The sequence below is a fragment of the Bos indicus x Bos taurus genome, chromosome 3 (assembly GCF_003369695.1).
Source record: "Bos indicus x Bos taurus breed Angus x Brahman F1 hybrid chromosome 3, Bos_hybrid_MaternalHap_v2.0, whole genome shotgun sequence".
Lineage (NCBI taxonomy): Eukaryota > Metazoa > Chordata > Mammalia > Artiodactyla > Bovidae > Bos > Bos indicus x Bos taurus.
The window spans coordinates 7,399,166-7,417,352 of NC_040078.1; the positions used below are offsets into that span (position 1 = coordinate 7,399,166).

The window sequence follows — 18,187 nt, forward strand, 5'->3', positions numbered from 1 at the left end:
TCATGCAAAGAGTTGACTCATTGGAAAAGACTCTGATGCTGGGAGAGATTGGGGGCATGAGGAGAAGGGGATGTCAGAGGATGAGATGGCTGGATAGCATCACTGACTCCATGGACATGAGTCTGAGTGAACTCCAGGAGTTGGTGATGGACAGGGAGGCCTGGCGTGCTGCGATTCATGGGGTTGCAAAGAGTCGGACACGACTGAGCGACTGAACTGAACTGAACCTCCCAGTATTGGCAATTTTGGTAATAAGTCCATTTCTTAAAGGTCAATTCTTCACAGAAGGACCTCACCCAGGATAAAATCAGCCAAAATAACCTGCTGAATTCATTTTCTTTTTTCCTCTCCATTTCTTTTCTGAATCCAAAACTTTACACCGAAAGTGCTCCAGTAGCCTTCTGGATTGCCCTCAGCCTCTTGCACGCCAGTGTTTCTCAAACTTTAGCATACAAGCAAATCACTTAGGGATTTGATTTAGAGGGTCTGAGACAGGGCTTGAGGGTCTGCATCTAACAAGATCTCTAATGATCCTGATGCTGCTGGACAACAAACCACACTGAAGAACAAAGCTCCAACTACTCCAAAAGGTTTTTTCTAGACAACTCATCTTCCTAGAATCTCTTGCCAAAAACTTACAATGGCTCCCACCACAGGTGGCTCAGACTCCGAACATCTCAGAGATTCATTTTTTTTCCCCCCTCATTGCAGTGGCGTCTCTTGTTTCGGCGCACAAGTCCAAGGTGCATGGGTTTCAATAGTTGTGGCATATGGGCTCTACGGAGAAGGCAATGGCACCCCACTCCAGTACTCTTGCCTGGAACATCCCATGGACGGAGGAGCCTGGTGGGCTGCAGTCCATAGGGTAGCTAAGAGTCGGACATGACTGAATGACTTCACTTTCCCTTTTCACTTTCATGCATTGGAGAAGGAAATGACAACCCACTCCAGTGTTCTTGCCTGGAGAATCCCAGGGACGGGGGAGCCTGGTGGGATGCCATCTATGGGGTTGCACAGAGTCGGACACAACTGAAGCGACTTAGCAGCAGCAGCAGCAGCACGGAGTCTACAGTGTGAGAGCTCAGTAGTTGTGGCATATGGGCCGGGCTGTCCTGTGGTATGTGTAATCCTCCTGCATCAGGGATTGAACCCGTGTCTCCTGCATTGGCAGGTGGACTCCCAACCTCTGAACGACCAGGGAAGTCCATCTCACGGCTTCTTATCCCAGGTGGAAAATCTAGGCTCAAAAAGATGAATTTGCCCAACATCATGCAACGTGGAAGTCACTACTTGGTTACTCAGAAAGTAACCAACAAAATTTAGAGTCACAGTACCCTGCTTTATTTTCCTCGACACACTTAGCACTCTCTGCAATTAGCTAGTTCATTTCACTTGTACAGTTATTCACCGTGACCCTCCTTCCCTTCTCCCACATCCCCAACACCCATGACAGTTTGTAAAGCTCCAAAGGAGCAGGGTAGTGTTTTGTTCACTGTTACATCTTCAGGACACAGAAAAATCCCCAGCTCATAGTGGGCACTTGAAAATATATCTGGTGCACAAACAAAACAAATTGCTTTTTCTTCCGTGAGCAGAGAATCTTGGCCATTCTGGGCCCCAGAAGTCAGTCACTGTTCCCTGAGAAGCCACTTAAAGCATGGCAGCATGGATTAAGACCAAAAACAGACAAAGGCAACAGAAGGTACCATCCTATTTCTGCAAGAACTTCCAACTTCCGTGACTTCCAAAGGTCATGGATACACAAAAGAAGACTTAAGCATACTTATAAAGCAGAAGTACAAACGAATATAACAAAAGTTCAAGAACATGATGGTCTGGGTGGACAGGTCTAAGTGAGACCTGTGGAATTTTCTTTAGACCTGATGATTATATCCCAGCAGGGAGGGTTGTGGAACAGGAGGCTGGGCTACCAAGGTAGTGAGGTAGTGGGCTACCAAGGATGCACCCAACTCTCCAGATTAATTTTCAAATAGGCTAGTTTACCAGATGTGATAGGGTTTTGAATATGTCAACCTGGCCAGGCTACAGTATCCAGTCATCCAATCAAAAACTAATCCAGGTGTTGCTGTAAACACATTCTGTAGATATGATTAAGATCCATAATCAGTTGACTTTAAGATTATCCTCAGTAATCTAAATGGGCCTGAGAATTCCATGAAGAAAAATTCTGCCAGGGGACAGCAGCTTTAGTCCATGCCCAAGAGCTCGTCTGAGAGCTCGCCCTAAAATGTTGGACTTGCCTAACAGCGCCCACAACCACCTAAGCCAGTTCCCAGCTATACATTTCTTCATACCTCTCTCTCTTTCCAACTGGTCTGTTTCTCTGGGTGAACTGTGGCTGATACTCAGGAAGCAGGGTGATCCTGTCCTGCTAGACAGAAACGTGGCCTCTTCCAACACTGGGGTTTATGACAAACGATAGCACAGTTCTTCCCATTCAAATCAAGTAATGGCTTATGTGCCAAACACTGTGCTACCTCAAGCTAAGACTATGAGGAAAGGGAACCGTATATTCCACCTCACTACTTGAAACGTTCTCTCTGTAAGCTCTGAGTTTTCAAGCTCTCTATCATGACATTATTCTCCCACACGAGAAGGGTGCTCAGGAGCACCCAGAGGCAGGCACTTTCCTGCAGCTGCCCTCCCTCCTAAGAGATGAAGCGAGGATAACAGAGCAGAGACAGTCTCCTCAGCAGCCCGAGTCCCAAACACACCCCACCGCAAGGCTGGCAGGCCTCCACAGGGACACCAGACACTTCCGTAGGCCTGGTGCACAAATGTCCTGCCAGCCGGGTCATTCCTGGACTGCCTCCAGTCCTGCCCCAACAACCGTGCTTACTATGAGAAGCAAGGCCACCCAAAATCCACCTCCCCACAAGGCCATGAGGAGGAGAGGAAAGCGGTCAGCTTCCTCTCACCCCATCTCCAGACACCAAGATCCTCCACTTTGGACCCTGTCAACTTGTCTCCTCCAGTGACCCTGTCCCCATCTCCCCTGCCCAGTACACCCAGCGACTGGCAGGCCTATTTAAGAAGCAGCCCACATGTCAGAAAGAGCACAAACGCTGATGTCCGACAAAATGGGAGGGCCACAGAACCTTCAGGAGGCTATTTCACCTCTTTGAATTCACTCATCTTTTCACTGGAAATTATAGAAATTCACCCTGCAGAGTTGTTATAGAGAATATAAATAGTATCTCTAAAGTACTGCTATTATAGTCAGCCCTTCACCAACCGCAGGGTCCACCAACCGCGGGACTATGCCATTTGATATAAGGGATTGAGCATTCTCAGACTTTAGTATGAGGGATAGGTGGAGAGGGGGCTCCTGGAACCAATCACCCATGGATACTGGGGACAACTGCATTCATGTCCCTGACACGCTTAAACTGCTAATATAATACTCAGCCTATGGTGTATGCATGCCTATACTTGAGGGAGTTCTTAAGTCAAATGATTTAACCTAAGTAGTGAAAAGAAAAAAACACACATCCCTTTTCCAGATGTGACATCTTCATCACACTACAGACTGAACTGTTCAATAATGTACCAGGTGCCTGTCTTTTAAATGTGCATCCATGTCAGAAGGTCTCCGATGGCAAGTTTTCAGAAGTCAGAGCCTGTCTAAAAGTCCAATTATGTTTCTGATGGTGCAGAGCATGGGCAAAGAACACTTCTGAATGATCTCAGAGTTGGATTGGGCTCTACAGACACCACTGTTCTAAAACCATCAACTAGGTTAGAGATAAAAGAACTGGAGTCCAGGAATGTTGAAAGAGGTGTCCAAGGCTGTGCAAACAGAGCCCAATGACAAAGGGCTCTTATATCGAAGGCCACGATGCTCTTCCAGTGATATGACAACTGAAGCCTCTGTTCTAAGGCTTTTGCTGGCTTCCACAGAGGCTATACGGTACCTCTGTTGACCACGTCAAGCAAAAATTTTAAGGACAGCAAGTCACTGAGAATACATCTAGTTCCCAAGCTATGAGACAGGCAGGCAGGCTGCTGACAAGGAGGCAGCCTACAAAGTGTGATTACAGACAGATGGTACCAGGAAGCTGGAAAATCTAGAAATGCGTCAAATAAGACTGCACTGAGAACAATCGGGATCCCAGAGTGAACTTGTGACCTAGGTAACAGTGCAACAAGAAGTCAGGGCATGAGGGACCAGTGGCCTCGACTGTGACGTGGACAGGAACAAAATTCAGGTTCTGGATCCTTCATCTCCCATAAACTGCTGCTAACCACTATTATCACTGACTGCCACCCCCAGCAATGGGGCCCTCAGGACTGCAGGCTGGAAGGCCCAGAGATCACCCAGTCCTCCCCTACTTCCAGCCCAGGCTTAAATCACCTCGCAGCACTCCCGGCAAGGAGCAGTGCAGTTTCTCATCAACTGTGAGGGAATGCACCAGCATCCCGAGAAGCCTATTCCATTTTTGGCCAGGAACATCCTCCTTGTACTTGGCAGGCACTACACCTCTCCATACTTCATCCTTCAGGGAAGCTTCTGACTGTAGCAACTTTTTTGGCAACCACATCATCCTGTTGACACTGCTTCCACTCAATGTCACTAAAGACCTTAAAATTGTTTTCAACTCCCGCCATCAAGCCAGGTCTCGCCCTATACTTGTCCTACTAGTTTTGAGATGAGAGAGCCAAAGATCTTGGAGAAATATGTCATTTCTCTGGAATGGAACTTCTCAGCAACGAGACCACTCACAGGTCAGTGAGCTCTACTCCACGGTCAAAGGCATTAACTCCTTACCCTAGCTATGCCCACGTCACCACGGAGGAGCTCACTGCAGATCTGTGCTTACCACAGGATAGGCAACCGTGCCCTTTCCATCGGCTTCCACATCCCCTCCTGTAGTCTCTTCCTGTTTCCCAGACATACCAAGCCAGTGCCTACGATCGGGCTTAATTTTCCCTTGTTCCCTCTGTCTGTGCTGTGCTTAATCGCTCAGTCCTGTCCGACTCTTTGCAGCCCCATGGACTGCGACCCACCCCACTCCTCTGCCCGTGGGCTCTCCAGGCAAGAATACTGGGGTGGGCTGCCATGCACTCCTCCAGGGTTTCCTCTATCTACTCAAGTCCTATCTATCCTCAGAGGAGCCCCCGATCAGCCTAAAACAGCACCCCAGTCACACACTTGAGATGTTCTGTGTCACACTGCCCAGTTTTATTCCGTCATCAATGCCTTAAAATATCTTGTTTAACTGTCTCACACCACCAGTTTTAAGTTGTTTAAGGACAAGAGAGCACGTCTGTCTTGTTCTCAAATATATCCCTGGTGTCTGAAAAGTACCAGGTACGGACTCAGTTCAGTTCAGTTCAGTTGCTCAGTCGTGTCCGACTCTTTGCGACCCCATGAATCGCAGCAGGCCAGGCCTCCCTGTCCATCACCAACTCCCGGAATTCACTCAGACTCACATCCATCGAGTCAGTGATGCCATCCAGCCATCTCATCCTCTGTCGTCTCCTTCTTCTCCTGCCCCCAATCCCTCCCAGCATCAGAGTCTTTTCCAGTGAGTCAACTCTTCGCATGAGGTGGCCAAAGTACTGGGGTTTCAGCTTTAACATCATTCCTTCCAAAGAAATCCCAGGGCTGATCTCCTTCAGAATGGACTGGTTGGATCTCCTTGCAGTCCAAGGGAGTCTCAAGAGTCTTCTCCGACACCACAGTTCAAAAGCATCAATTCTTCGGCGCTCAGCCTTCTTCACAGTCCAACTCTCACATCCATACATGACCACAGGAAAAACCATAGCCTTGACTAGACGGACCTTTGTTGGCAAAGTCATGTCTCTGCTTTTCAATATGCTATCTAGGCTGGACATAACTTTCCTTCCAAGGAGTAAGCGTCTTTTAATTTCATGGCTGCAATCACCATCTGCAGTGATTTTGGAGCCCAAAAAAATAAAGTCTGACATTGAATGAATTAGTGAAAATCAGTGGATGAGTCAAAGCAAGAGCAAGCCCTGGCATCAGACACACTTGGGTTCAAATCCTGGTTTAGCTCTTTATCAGTGCTGTTCTACCCAAGTTCCCACAGCTAGTAAGATTTTCATATGTATTCCAATAACAGGGTTTGTATTAGAATTTTATTGTTTTTAAATATTAGAAATCCTGTTTCCTACCACGTCCAACACACAGTAAGTCCCAAACTGACTTCAGTAGTAATCATGATTCATTTGGTAATGTCGATGGTGCTGACAGTGATAGCAACAGTCTATGCTATAACAACGATGGGTCGCTGATATCATCTAAAGGTATCACACGTTATTAGTCTCAACGTCTGCTAAAAGAAAAGGGTGGTGTGACAAAGACGAGAGCGCATGGCGTCTGGAGTCAGAAGACCCTGACTACAGTCTCTGACTCGACAGCCACTCCATCACTGGTAAGAGCAGGTGAGGAGAAGAGGAACAAATGAGACGGTGTATTTATGTGAAACACTTTCCAAACTTCACAGCACTCTGTTTATGAGTATTATCAATATTAAAAATGTCCTCATCCCCAGTTTAATATTCCTCAGACCCTGGAGGCTGTATTCATTTCCTTAGACTAGTTATCTGGCTAGTGAATGGTACCCAGAGAGGCACAGTGGTCTATAAATTATTCAGGGCAAAAATTCTCTCAAACAACACGTTGGCATCTCAGCAAAGAATACAGGCACCCTTCATCACATAAGGAAACAACACAGAATTTAACCCACCAAATAAGGGCAAAGTGTAGAGTGCAGGGCAGTGGAAGTCTGGAGGCTCTGGTTCGAATCCCAACTATTCCACTAATTGGCCAAGTGACACTTGGAGGTCACAGACCATCTCAAGGTTGATGGCTTTTCAAAGGGCCCTTGAACACCTGGGACTAGGGAAACATTCTTTTCCATCCACAGAGACACTACAATCTGCAGATAGCTCGAGGTAATGATAAAGAAGACTAAGCCAGATTAAAAGGACAATCATATTCTGCACCAAGAAGTCTTTTTATGAATGGTGTTCCAAGGGAGCAAGCGTGAGTGGTCTCCCTTAGCAGTCATGGGCTGAGAGGGCTTGCTGAGCAGCTGAATCCCTGAATTAAAACCAGAAGTGATTCCAGACACACTGTGGGTGTTCTGTTTCCCTCTAGGAACTGATTTCTAATGTACAAAGACAAAATGAAAATGAGGTTTAATATAGAATCCCATTTTATATAACTTTTCAGAAATTCACCTCTTCTGAGCCATATTTATGTTAAGAATGCTATTTTCATTTAAAGTTTTACCAATGAAACCTTAAGCATACATGAAAGTAGACAGGACAGTACAATGAATGAACTCCCATGACATCCACCCAGTTCCTCAAGAGCCCTTTATTTTAAAGCAAATCCCAGCCATCATATTATTTTGAAAGTAAATGATGCAGCAAAAACAGTTCTAAAGGGGAAGTTTATAGAGACACAAGCTTACCTCAGGAAACAAGAAAAATCCCAAATAAACCTAACCCTACACCTAAAGGAACCAAACAAAGAAAAACAGACATAACCCAAGTTAGTAGAAGGAAAGAAATCCTAAATATTAGAGCAGAAATAAAAGAAATAGGGTAAAAAAAAAAAAAAAACAGAAAAGATCAATAAAACTAAAATCTGGTTCTTTGAAAAGATAAGCAAAATTGATAAACCTTTAGCCAAACTCATCAAGGAAATAAAGGAGAGCACCTACATCAATAAAATCAGAAATGAGAAAGAAGTTACAACCTACACCACAGAAACACGAAAAGCAGAATCATGAGACTACTATGGACTCAGTATGCATTTTTAAAAGATTAAGACCTTTCTTTAAAACATAACTGCAACATTATTTCACCTGAAAAGAATTACCAATTTATTTCATCAAATAGCCAGTATTTAAGTTTTGCCTGTCTGTCGCAAAAGATTTTTGAAGTTTGTTCTCATTAAAATCCAAAGTAAATCCAAACACAACAACTGGTTGTCAATATGTCTATTCTAACCTACAGGTTTATCTACCATTTCTTTCATAACTTAATGCTGGTAATTATTTTAAAATCTAGGTAATTTCCCCATGGCATTTTCAATAGTCTGGATTTTGCTGACTGCATTTCCATGGTACTGTTTAATATATTCCTCTGCCCCATGTGTATCATTAAAAAAACATTTGTGAAATCTGGAGCTTTGATGCTATTAGGTTCAATTTTCTTGGCAAGGCTACGCCAAGAGGTACCACGTCTTTTATGCTGTCAGCTGTCCTTGTTGTTCATTGCCTAGATTCGTGAGTTTATGAAGTGTTAGAAAATGGTAACGATTTTTATCATTCCTTCTTTATTTCTTAGCTTTACTTCTTCTAAAGAGAAGCTTTCCTCTTGCTTTCCTCAGCTCTTTGATGGCCCTAAAGTACCACTTGTAAAATGTTTCTTTTCCCTTACCTACTTGTTTTCAAAATAATAAGCTAATTTCATCCCCCCAAAAAAGTGACTGATTTTTTGAGTATCATTATAAACTCAAGCATTCAAACCTGTGTAATATATCTCAATCCACTGTGCTGCTGGGCTGCTGGCTAAGTCGCTTCAGTCATGTCCAACTCTGTGCGACCCCATAGACAGCAGCCCACCAGGCTCTGCCGTCCCTGGGATTCTCCAGGCAAGAACTCTGGAGTGGGTTGCCATTTCCTTCTCCAATGCACAAAAGTGAAAAGTGAAAGTGAAGTCTCTCAGTCATGTCCGACTCTTCGCCACCCCATGGACTGCAGCATGCCAGGCTCCTCCGTCCATGGGATTTGCCAGGCAAGAGTACTGGAGTGGGGTGCCATCACCTTCTCTGCAATCCACTGTAGTATTATCCTTAATGATGCTCAAACTGCAAACTTTGGGCAATGAAGCCTCTTCAAGTTGGTCCTTTTGTAACATGAACTTGGAGGTCCTTCCTTGTTTTCTGGTGTGAAATCATGATTCTATCTTATATCTTTCTTCTATCTCCTGCCCCATATTGGAAAGCAGGTATTTCTCCAAAGAGCCCTGGTTCTTTTTATGTGGAAACTGTACTTGGCAATCACTGTACACTAGGAATACTCACTGTCGTTGTTTCTGGGCCTTGCCAGTGGACAGTGCTGGAATAACTTTTTAACTTTTTATTTTGTATTCGGGTACAACCGATTAGTAAACAATGTTGTGATGGTAGAACTTTTTTTTAATAACAAACTACTTTATGAGCTCATATGTCCAATTCAAATTCAAGACTATGGGGATTCTACTTATCTCATTGTTCTTACGATGGTTTCCTTTCTCCCACCAATGTATTTAGTTGTTTACTCTTTCCCACAATACACACAGAAGAGTCTCAGAATAACAATACCAACACCAACAACAATAATATTAAAAAAACCGCTTAGAATTTTTCTGCACTTTTGGTATCTTTATGATATATGTCACTAGGAATGTATAATCAAATCACTGTTTTAAAGCCAGTTGGCAGAGTTCTTCTCTGTGGGTTATGCCAACCAGCTCAATACACAGATTTATTTGCTTTTCTCAGGGACTGCCTGTTTTTTATTTAGTTTTAAAACCATGTTTAAAATTTGCATGATTCAAAGCCAAACTAAAAAACAAGGTATCTTTAGAGACGGCAAAGTTTTCTTTCTTTTCCCTCCAGCCTATTACATCTCTTTCTTGAGAATAACCATTTTCTAAATTATTATTTTCTGGTTTATTCTTTTTTAATGTAAAAACATTCTTTCCCTTCTTAAGTAAATTATATATTGCCCTTTCACTTAACACATACTGACCAGGGGATTTTTGCAGAAACTAACACCTATGGTTGGCAATTTGCTATGCCAGTGAATACTGATATGACTCCAGTCATTAATATTCAGGTAACAAAAGACAAGGGTTTCCCAGGTGGCTCAGTGGTAAAGAATCCTCCTGCCAAGCAGGAAACACAGGTTCAATCTCTGGGTTGGGAGGATCCCCTGGAGAAGGAAACGGCAACCCACTCCAGTATTCTTGCCTGGGAAATACCATGGACAGAGGAGCTGACAGGCTACAGTCCATGGGGTCGCAAAAGAGTTGGACATGACTTAGCAATTAAACAACAATAACAAAAGATGTATTACTACACTTCTGGTCAATAAGTTGTTCATATATCTAAGCTATCACTGCACTACAGATCTATTCTCCATTCCTGTTTTCAGCCTCATAGTTCTCCATCGTGTGAAGGCATCAGAGCACATCCAACCGGTGCTCTAATGAGGAACATTTGGATCATGTTCAGCCTTTTATTACTCCAGACAGCAAAACGCAGACTTTCAAAAAATATTTTTGCCAGTAAGTCTTTGGAATAGAATTACAGAAAGGGATTGCTAGATCAAAGAGTAAATGCATATGCAATTGTACAAGGCACTGCCTATTCCCCTTACAAAGATGAGTACTGGACTATTTTGCATTCCCTCCAGCAAATGGGAAAATGTATTTCTTCCATGGCCTTATCAAGAGTCAAACTTGAAATTTCACCAATCTTTTCAGTGAGAAATGCTATCTCAGTATAGTCTGCATTGCTCTTATGAGTCAAGTTGAGCATTCTCTCATATGATTATGAGCCATTTGGAGTAATAATTCTTCACATTTCTGATAAGTTCAGAGGTCTATCATTGAACAGCATAAGCTGGAGAGATCACAGACATGTGGAATAGAGAAGATGTGGCCTACTGGGAAAAGAGCCATGAAATGCAAGCAAAAATATAAGCCGCCAACCATTAGAAAATGTCAGTTTGAAACAGATACCACTTATTGTGGCAACCAAAACTATAAGACACCTGCAAACCAATAAAAGGTGGATAGAAACTTAATTACAAAATTTCATTGAAAGACATTTGTAATGTCTAAATAAAAGAGATAAACTATATTCATGGGTTGGACGATTAAGTATCACAAAGATGTTAATTATCTCCAAAAAGATTCTATAAATTCAACGCAATTCGGATTAAAACTCTCAACTCAAGAGGACAAATCAGTAAAGGAATTGATAAACACAAAGATCTCTATTTAAAAGATCTTACTAAACTGCTTCTAAAATTTTTATGAAAAAACAAAGATCCAAGAATAATCAAGACCATAAGATTGCGAATTGCCCTACTAAATCACAAGGCTTACAATAAAACCAGAAGATTTAATTAAGATAGATGCTCTGCAAGAATGAGGGACAATACCCCAATGGAACAGACAAGCCTTGAAACAAACCTCTACACATACAGACAGGTTGATATATGACAAAAGTGGCACAGCAAAAGTAGTGACTCGGCAGACGAAAATAGTGCCAGGACAACTGGCTATCTACATAAAGGAAAAAATAAAACTAGACTTCTATTTCAGACCATATACAAAAATACATTCCAGAGCTAAATGTGAAAAGCAAATCTTAAAAAGCTTTTAGAAGGTTTTTTTAAAAGCTTTTTTGTGATCTTATGGAAAAATTTTAAAAACACAAGGGAAATGGAGAAGACATACATTGTATGCTAAAATATAAAACTTTCACATATCAGAAGATAAACCATAAAGATAGTGAAAACAGAGGCCACAGAGTGGGAAAAAGACAGTTGTAATACACATAATCAAGCTTAGCATTCAGATAAAAATTCTAAAAATCAAGGAAAAGACAAGAGTCATTGAAAAATAGAGAAGAAATATAAGCAATTCCCATATGAGAAAAAAAATAGTAAGAAATAAAGAACTGATGCTCTAACTCCGTGGTGGTGGTGGTGGTAATGAGGAAAATGCAAATTCTAAAAAAAATTTCACATCCAGCATATTGGCAAAAAATGTTACAGCTAACAAAACTAAGTGTTAGCAACGCAGCACACAAGCACTGCTTATCCGTTTACATCCCACCAGTGACCTTACAGTATCCAATGAAGTGGAGGATGCGCTCAGCCTACAGCCCTGCAAGTCTACTGGTGGGCACATAACAAATTTACAGCGGTGCTCAGAAGACTGAGAGATCTGTACAAGGATGTCACTACAACACTGTCGATAACTTCAAAAACCTGCTGCGAAGTCACTTCAGTGTGTCCGACTCTGTGCGACCCCATAGACGGCAGCCCACCAGGCTCCCCCATCCCTGGGATTCTCCAGGCAAGAACACTGGAGTGGGTTGCCATTTCCTTCTCCAATGCATGAAAGTGAAAAGTGAAAGTGAAGTCGCTCAGTCGTGCCGACTCTTAGCGACCCCATGGACTGCAGCCTTCCAGGCTCCTCCGTCCGTGGGATTTTCCAGGCAAGAGTACTGGAGTGGGGTGCCATTCCCTTCTCCATCAAAAACCTGGAATTAACCTAAATACCAATTAATAGAATGATAGACTGTGCTATACCCATAAAATGGAATAGTACTATTTAGTAGTGAAAACTTAATAAAGCTATATGGCTACACCACAAAAGCATAGTGTTAAGTAGGGGGTGGGGGAAGCAGAGTGTAGAAGCATAAGCAAGGATGCCCTCTCTAGCTACTTTTATTCAAGATAGCCTTGGAAGTCCTAGTCAGAGCAGTTAGGCAAAAGAAATAAAAGACATCCATATTGAAAAGGAAGATGTAAATGTCACTATTTGCAGATGACATGATATTGTATACAAAAAATCCTAAAGACTCTACCCAAAAAAACTCAAAAAAACTGTTAGAATAAATGAATTCAGTAAAGTTGCAGGATATAAAGCCAATATACACACAAAAATGTATTCTTATACACTAATATCAAACAGTCAGAAAGAGAAATTAAGAAAACAATCCCATTTACAATTGCATCCCAAAAAAAAAAAAAAAAAACCCATAGGAATAAATTTAACCAAAGAGATAAAAGACCTATACACCGAGAACTATAAAACCCTGATGAAAAAAATTAAAGACAAAACAAGTATATGGAAAGATATTCCATTCTCCTAGATTGGAAAAATGTTACTCAAAGAAATCCATAGCTTCAATAGAATCCCTATCAAAATTCCAATAGTATTTTCCACAGAAATAGAACAATCCTAAAATTTACATGGATCCACCAAAGATCCTGAATAGCCAAAGCAATACTGAGGGAGAAGAACAAGGCTGAAGGCAATACACTACCTGATTTCAAACGATATTACAAAGCTACAGCAATCACAACAAAACGGAACTGGCATAAAACAACACAGAGCAAAGGAATAAAACAGAGGCCAGGAACATACCCAGTGATATACGTTCAATTAGTTCACAACAAAAACGTCAAAGATATGCAATGGGGGATGGACAGTCTATTCAATAAATGGTGTTGGGAAAACGGGACAGCCACATGCAAAAGAATGAATCTGGACCACTGCGGATCCTATGGACTGTAGCCTCTGTTCATGGAATTCTCCAGGCAGGAATACTGGAGTGGGTTCCCATTCCCTGCTTGAGGGGATCTTCCCAACCCAGAGATTGAACCCAGGGTCTACGACATTGCAGGCAGGTTCTTTACCATCTGAGCCACCAGCGAAGCCCATCTAACAACAAACACAAACTCAAAATGGATTAAAGACTTGAACATAAGACCTAAAATCATAAAAATTCTAAAACAAAACTTAGATGGTAAAAGCTCCTTGACATAAGTCTTGGCTATGGATTTTTGCACCTGACACCAAAAGCAAAACCCAAAAAGGACTACATCAAACTAAAAAGCTTCTGCACAGCAAAGGAAACCAACAAAATGAAAAAGGCAACCTACTGAATGGGAGAAAACATTTGCAAATTAAATTATCTGATAAGAGGTTAGTATCTAAAATATACACAAGAACTCATTTAAACACTGAGCAAAAGATCTGAATAGACATTTTTCCAAAGATGCCATACAGATGGCCAACAGATATTCAACGTCATCAGGGAAATGCAAATCAAAACCACAATGAGATCACTTCACACTTGTTAAAATGACTATTATGAAAAAGATAAGAAGTTTTGGCAAGCATGTGTGGAAAAGGGAACCCTGGCGCCATTGGTGGCAATGCAAATTGGTACAGCTATTATAGAAAACACTATGGAGGTTCCTCAAAAAATTAAAACTAGAACTACCATATGATCCAGCAATTTCACTTCTGATTATTTATCCTAAGAAAATGGAAACACTAATTTGAAAAGATATATGCACCCCCATGTTCATTGCATTATTATTTACAACCTAAGTGTCCATCAGCGAATGAATAAAGAAAACATGGGTACAGTGGGGGGATTGTATATACATACACACACAGAGAAGAATATTACCAAACTGTAAAAAAGAATGGAATCTTGGAATTTTGGGCAACATGGATAAAACTTGAGGGGATTATGCTAAGTGAAACAAGTCAGAGAAAGACAAATACACTGTGATTTCACTTTATTGGAATAAAAAAAAACCCACAAAACAAACAAAATCAAGCTTGTAAGTACAGAGAACAGATTGGTGGTTGCTGGGATGGGGGTTGGGATGGGGGGTAGGAAAATGGATTAAGAGGGTCCAAAGGTACAAATTTCCAATTATAAATAAGTCATGCAAATGTATACACACCATGGGACTACAGTTAATAATTTGCTGTGGTTTAGTCACTAAGTAGGGCCCAATTCTTACAACCCCATGAACTCTAGTCCACCAGGCTCCCCTGTCCATGGGGTTTCCCAGGCAAGAATACTGGAGTGGGCTGCCACTTGGTTCTCCCAGGGATCTTTCTGACCCAGGGATGAAACCCGCATCTCCTACACTGGCAGGTGGGTCTTTACCACTGAGTCACCAGGGAAGCCCACAGTTAATAATTCTGTATTGCATATATGAAAGGTGATAAGAGAATTAATCTTAAAGTTCTCATCACAAGAAAAAAAAATTATATGTATGGTGACAGATGTTAACCAGACTTATTGTGGTGATCAATTTGCAATATAATGTTATGTGTCGATTACATCAAAAAAATTTTTTAAATGTCAAGGGAGAAAAAAAAAAACAGTGAAAAAACACAGGTGGTGCATACCTACACGATCTTTATATTGTCTATATTTTTGAATGCCTAAAATACTTAATCTTTTTAAAAATTAAATATATCAAGAGGTCCAATTATGGTTCAGTTGATTTAAATTTACACTGAAAGACTGGTTCAATACCAATACAAGGGACAGTCTTCCAAAAATTCAAGTCATTTCTACATAAAATATGCTAACCTGGAAACTGAATTTCCCATCACTGGAGCTATTTAAGCAAAAGAAAATGCCCTCCTAAGGAAGACGGCTTAGAGGAAAGAACCATTAATATCTTGTTTACCATTCTATCTCCATGGCAGAGACTATGCTTAGAAATAGCTTGATTAATCTTTGTTGAATAAAAATATTTTAAAAGCATTTCCTAAAAGTCTCATTAAATGTTAGTGAAATGGAAAAGAACAAAAACAACTCTAGAAGCTAGAAACAATAAAGTATATTAATTTACATTCACTAACAAGGATTAAACAGGATGAATGATAGGAGACTGGAGAAGAAAGCAATGTTAGATATCAGTTGAGTTCGGTCATTCAGTCATATCCAACTCTTTGCGACCCCATGGACTGCAGCACGCCAGGCCTCCCTGTCCATCACCAACTCCCAGAGCTTGCTCAAACTCATGTCCACTGAGTCAGTGATGCCATCTGACCATCTCATCCTCTGTTGGCCCCTTCTCCTCCCACCTTCAATCTTTCCCAGCATCAGGGTCTTTTCAAATGAGTCAGTTCTTGGCATCAGGTAGCCAAACTATTGGAGCTTCAGCTTCAGCATCAGTCCTTCCAACGAATATTCACGACTGATTTCCCTTAGGATGGACTGGTTTGATCTCCTTGCAGTCCAAAGGACTCTCAAGAGTCTTCTCCAACACCACAACTCAAAAGCATCAATTCATCAGCACTCAACCTTGTTTACGGTCCAACTCTCACATCCATACATGACTACTGGAAAAACCAGAGCTTTGACTAGATGGACCTTTGTCAGTAAAGTAATGTCTCTGCTTTTTAATATGCTGTTAGCTTGGTCATAGCTTTCTTCCATGGAGCAAGTGTCTTTTAATTTCATGGCTTCGGTCACCATCTGCAGTGATTCTGGAGCCCAAGAAAATGAAGTCTCTCACTGTTTCCATTGTTTCCCCATCTATTTGCCATGAAGTGATGGGACCAGATGCCATGATCTTAGTTTTCTGAATGTTAAGCTTTAAGCCAACTTTTTCACTCTTGTCTTTCACCTTCATCAAAAGTCTCTTTAGTTCCTCTTCTCTTTCTGCCATAAGGGTGGTGTCATCTGTGTATCTGAGGTTATTGATATTTCTCCCGGCAATCTCGATTCCAGCTTGTGCTTCATCCAGCCCAGCATTTCACATGATGTACTCTGCATATAAGTTAAATAAGCAGAGTGACAATATACAACCTTGATGTACTCCTTTCCCAATTTGAAAACCGTCTGTTGTTCCATGTCCAATTCTAACTGTTGCTTCTTGGCCTGCATACAGATTTCTCAAGAGGCAGGCAAGGTGGTCTGGTATTCCCATTACTTAAAGAATTTTCCACAGTTTGTTGTGATCCACACAGTCAAAGGCTTTGGTGTAGTCAATAAAGCAGAAGTAGAGGTTTTTCTGGAACTCTCTTGCTTTTTCAATGATCCAATGGATGTTGGCAATTTGATCTCTGGTTCCTCTGCCTTTTCTAAATCCAACTTGAACATCTGGAAGTTCTTCGTTCACATACAGATGACACCTAGCTTGGAGAATTTTGAGCATTACTCTGCTAGCGTGTGAGATGAGTACAATTGTGCGGTAGTTAGAACATTCTTTTGCATTGCCTTTCTTTGATATTAGAATGAAAACTGATCCTTTCCAGTCCTGTGGCCACTGCTGAGTTTTCCAAATTTGTTGGCATACTGAGTGTACCACTTTCACAGCATCATCTTTTAGGATTTAAAATAGCTCAGCTGGAATTCCATCACCTCCACTAGATTTGTTTATATTGATGCTTTCTATGGCCCACTTGACTTCACACTCCAGGATGTCTGGCTCTGAGTGAGTGATCACACCATCATGGTTATCTGGGTCATTAAGATCTTTTTTGTAAGTTCTATGTATTTTTGCCACCTCTTCTGCTTCAGTTAAGTCCATACCATTTCTTAATAATTATAGAGACTGTCTATAGTAGATTTGAAAACTATTCTAATAAACTCCACATAATTAGCTTTGAAGAGTGTTTTACAGCTTATTTGTGTTATTTAATACTCACAATAATCCAGTGAGGATGCTTTAACTCAACTCTATCAATTAAGAAATTGAAGCTGAGAAAGGTTGGTGGTGGTTGGTGGTGGTTTAGTCGCTGACTCTTGCGATCCCATGGACTGTAGCCCACCAGGCTCCTCTGTACATGGGATTTTCCAGGCAAGAATACTGGAGTGGTGTGCCATTTCCTTCTCCAGGGGATCTTCCCAACCCAGGGATCAAACCCAGGTCCTCTGCACTGCAGGCAGATCCTTTACCAACTGAGCTACCAGGGAAGCCCGAGAAAAGTTAAGGGACTGTCCAAAAAGGCTGAGCATGAAAGAACTGATGCTTTCAAACTGTGTTGCTGGAGAAGACTCTTGAGAGTCCCTTGGACAGCAAGGAGATTAAGCCAGTCAATCCTAAAGGAAATCAACCCTACATATTCATTGGAAGGCCAGGAATACTCTGGCCACCTGTTAGGAAGAGCTGACTCATTGGAAAAGACCCTGATGCTAGGAAAGATTGAGGACAGGAGGAGAAGGGGGTGACAGAGGATAAGATGGTTGTATGACATCACTGACTCAACGGACGTGAGTTTCAGCAAACTAAAAACAGGGAAGCCTGGCATGCCACAGTCCATGGTGTTGAAAGAGTCAGACATGACTGAGCGACTTACCAAGAAAAGTGTCAAGGCTGGTCCTACAACACAAGTCTGCAGACACCAAGCTCCTCCATCATTCTGTGGCAGAAGTAACCATGACTACAGGATAAGAGAACTCCACTTATGGATGGTTCAGGGTCTAAAATGGTCCCTGAAGATGCTGACATACAGATAGTATAAAAGACAATTTAACATCCTCTCCCTGACTCCCAACTTTATCTTCTAATATCATGTAGTACCGACATACCCTGTCTCTATGCCATTAATCAATCACCAGTAAGAAACGTCAGTT

At 41.7% G+C, this 18,187-nt stretch overlaps 1 protein-coding gene across 3 annotated transcripts in view; it reads right to left on the bottom strand.

The window, feature by feature from the left end:
* Positions 1 to 18,187, bottom strand: part of C3H1orf226 (chromosome 3 C1orf226 homolog) — a 359,296-nt gene that overhangs the window by 310,963 nt on the left and 30,146 nt on the right. The window lies entirely within an intron of this gene.